This window comes from Gossypium arboreum, chromosome 8 (genome assembly GCF_025698485.1).
Source record: "Gossypium arboreum isolate Shixiya-1 chromosome 8, ASM2569848v2, whole genome shotgun sequence".
Lineage (NCBI taxonomy): Eukaryota > Viridiplantae > Streptophyta > Magnoliopsida > Malvales > Malvaceae > Gossypium > Gossypium arboreum.
Window position 1 is genome coordinate 38,587,501 of NC_069077.1, and position 3,553 is coordinate 38,591,053.

At 37.1% G+C, this 3,553-nt stretch overlaps 1 non-coding gene across 1 annotated transcript; it reads left to right on the forward strand.

Annotated features, from left to right (window-relative positions):
- Positions 1–2,713: 2,713 nt before the first annotated feature.
- On the forward strand, positions 2,714–2,820 carry LOC128279755 (small nucleolar RNA R71). Its single transcript, XR_008269951.1, has one exon. It is a non-coding gene; the product is annotated as a small nucleolar RNA R71 (small nucleolar RNA).
- The last annotated feature ends 733 nt before the right edge of the window (positions 2,821–3,553 follow it).

The following is a 3,553-nucleotide window of genomic DNA, read 5'->3' on the forward strand; positions in this document are numbered from 1 at the left end:
GTCGCAAAAAGCTTCTAATAGCCTTAACTGAACTAGGAGGTGGTAATTTCTCGATTGTTTCTGCTTTAGATTTATCCACTTCAATCCATTTACTAGAAATTTTATGCCCTAGTACAATACCTTCTTGAACCATGAAGTGACATTTCTCTCCGTTAAGCACAAGGTTTGTTTCTTCACATCTTATTAAAACTCATTTTAAATTTTTAAGGCAGAGATGGAAAGAGTTACCGAATACCGAAAAATCATCCATAAAGACTTTCATGATAGCTTCCACAAGTTCGTCGAATATAGCTATCATACAGCGCTGAAAAGTAGCAAGGGCATTAAATAATCAAAAAGGCATTCTACGATAAGCGAACGTACCATATGGGCATGTGAATGTCGTCTTTTCTTGATCTTCAGGAGCTATTTGGATTTGGAAGTAACCAGAGAGTCCATCCAGGAAGCAGTAATGCATGTGTCCGGATAATCTTTCAACATTTGGTCAATGAATGGCAAGGGGAAATGATCTTTTCTTGTGGCGTCATTCAGTTTCCTGTAGTCTATGCAAACTCTCCACCCTGTAACCGTTCTTGTTGGGATTAATTCATTCTTCTCGTTGGTTACAACCGTCATGCCTCCTTTCTTAGGGACAACCTGCACTGGACTTACCCAAGAACTATCAGAAATAGGATAAATAATTCTAGCACCTAGAAGTTTAATTACCTCGGCTTTTACAACTTCCTTCATGTTGGGGTTCAGACGTCTTTGAGCTTGCACACATGGTTTGTATTCATCTTCCATCAAAATTTTGTGGGTGCAAAAAGAAGGACTGATTCCTTTGATGTCAGAAATTTTCCATGCTATGGTCTTCTTATGTTCTTTTAATACTTGGATTAATTCCTCTTTCTCCTTGGGTTGCAAATTAGAAGCAATAATAACTGGTAATGTAGAATTATTTCCAAGGAATGCATATCCTAAATGATTTGGTAATTGTTTAAGTTCCTGTTTGAGAGGTTCCTCAATCAAGGGTTTTTGCCTAAGTTCATTGTTGATCTTAATACCCTCATATTCTACTTGTTTTGAAGGATGGTTATTAGGTTCCTCACCTATCTCCTCGTCTTGAGCTGGACATGGTTCTGTTGTCTCCTCTTGTACAATTTCCTAAAAAGAGTCTTGAGTAATATGACCAATAGAGTCAATGAAATAACATGAATCATCTTGTTCCCTAGAGAATCTCATAGCATCATAAATTTTAAAGATCATTTCTTCGTCACCTACTTTAAGTACCAATTTATCGTCACCCACGTCAATCACGGCTCTAGCAGTGGCTAGGAATGGGCGCCCTAAAATTAAGGGTACTTCCACATCTTCATCCATGTCAAGCACAACAAAATCAACAGGGAATATAAATTTATCTATTTTTACGAGTACGTCTTCTATAATACCGCTGGGATATTTAACAGACCTATCGGCTAATTGAATACTCATCCTAGTGGGTTTAGGTTCCTCAAGACCAAGCTGTTTGAACATTTTATAGGGCATCAAATTAATACTAGTGCCTAAATCAGCTAGTGCTTTTTCAATATTCAGATTACCAATTAAGCAAGGGATAGTAAAACTTCCTGGATCTTTTAGTTTGGTTGCCAGCTTATTTTGGAGTATGGTGGAGCACTCCTCATTGAGTTCTACCATAAATAAGTCCTCGAACTTCCTTTTATTTGTTAAAAGCTCCTTCAAAAATTTTGCGTATGTAGGCATCTGCGAGATAACTTCAACAAAAGGTAAGTTGATATGTAATTACTTAAAAAGTTCAAGAAACTTACCGAATTGTGCGTCAATGCGGTCTTTTTTTTAATTTTGCTAGATATGGAACCGGTGGTGTATATTCCTCCAGCACCGGTTTGTCACTATTTTCGGGTTTTTCTTCCCTCCTTTCGCTTTCCACAGCTTCTTGTGCTAACTTCTTTTCAGATTCCGCTAACACTTTCCCACTCCTTAGTGTAACCGCTTTGACATGCTCTCTTGATTTGGTATTACTAAATAATTTTTCTGGTGGTCTTTCCAAGATTAGTTTAGAAAGCTAGCTTATCTGAGTTTCTAGTCCTTGGATCGATGCTTGTTGATTCTTAAGTGTTGTCTCGATATTTTGGAAACGGGTTTCTGACATTGATATAAATTTTGAGAGCATCTCCTTAAGGTTCGGTTTCTTCTCTTGTTGATAAGGTGTTGAAAACCCTAAGGATTTTGTGGCTTTTGATTCCCTTAACCTCCCCAGGAAAAATTTGGGTGGTTCCTCCAACCTACATTATAGGTATTACTGTATGGGTTATGTTGAGGTCTAAAGTTATTGTTACCCATATAGTTGATTTGTTCTTCTTCAGTTGTAGGATTGAAGGATTTGTATTCTGTATGCACATCTCCTCCGCTTGAGTCACACCTCATTACTGGATGTACCTGCGTAGAACCAAGAAAACTATCAATCTTTTTATTGAGAAGTTCTACATGATTAGGGAGCATGGTGACTGAATCGATGTTATAAACGCCGGATATTTTTGTTGGCTTAGTCCTCATGGCTTGCCATTGATAGTTGTTCAGTGACATCTCCTCTATGAATTCGTAGGCATCTTTCGGTGTTTTATTGTTGATAGTTTCGCCAGCAGCAGCGCCAATCATTTATCTTATCGAGGGATTCACACCATTGTAGAACGTTTGAACTTGCAACCATAGAGGTAACCCATGGTGAGGGCACCTTCTTAATAGATCATTGTATCTCTCCCATGCATCATAAAGTGTTTCGAAGTCCATCTGCACAAAAGAATAGATATCATTACGTAATTTAACTGTTTTAGCTGGCGGAAATTATTTTAGTAAAATTTTCTCAATCATTTGCTCCCAAGTAGTGATAAGCCCTCGTGGTAACGAGTTTAACCACTGTTTAGCTTTGTTTCTCAGTGAAAAGGGAAATAACCGAAGACGGATGGCATCATTAGAAATGCCATTGATTTTGAATGTATCGCAAAATTCCAGGAAATTTCCTAATGAGTGTTGGATCTTCATCCTACAAGCCATTAAACTGAACAAACTGCTGTATCATCTGAATAGTGTTAGGTTTTAATTCAAAATTATTCGCGGCAATAGCAGGTCTAACTATACTTGATTTAGTTCCTGTTAAAGAGGGTTTAGCATAGTCATCCATAGTACGTGGAGTAGGATTTTGATTAGCTGCAATTGCAGAAGGCAGCTGATTGTCTTGGTTTTCAGTTATCTCGTCAGTTGGAGGTTGAGTATTATCTTCTTTTTCATTTTCTGTGTATCATAAACTACGCCTTATTTCTCTTTGATTTCTACGAACTGTTCGATCGATTTCTTCGTCAAAAAGTAAAGGCCTTAACGGGTTTTTTCTAGTCATAAACTATAAAAACCTACCAACAGAAAGATAAAGTAAATTAATAAATAAGAAAATAAAATAAAATTGCAAGAAAAATAAATGGCTAAAGTAATAAAAATTTAGTGTTCCTAATATTTCAATTCCCTGGCAACGGAGCTAAAAACTTGATCGCGTGATTCGTAA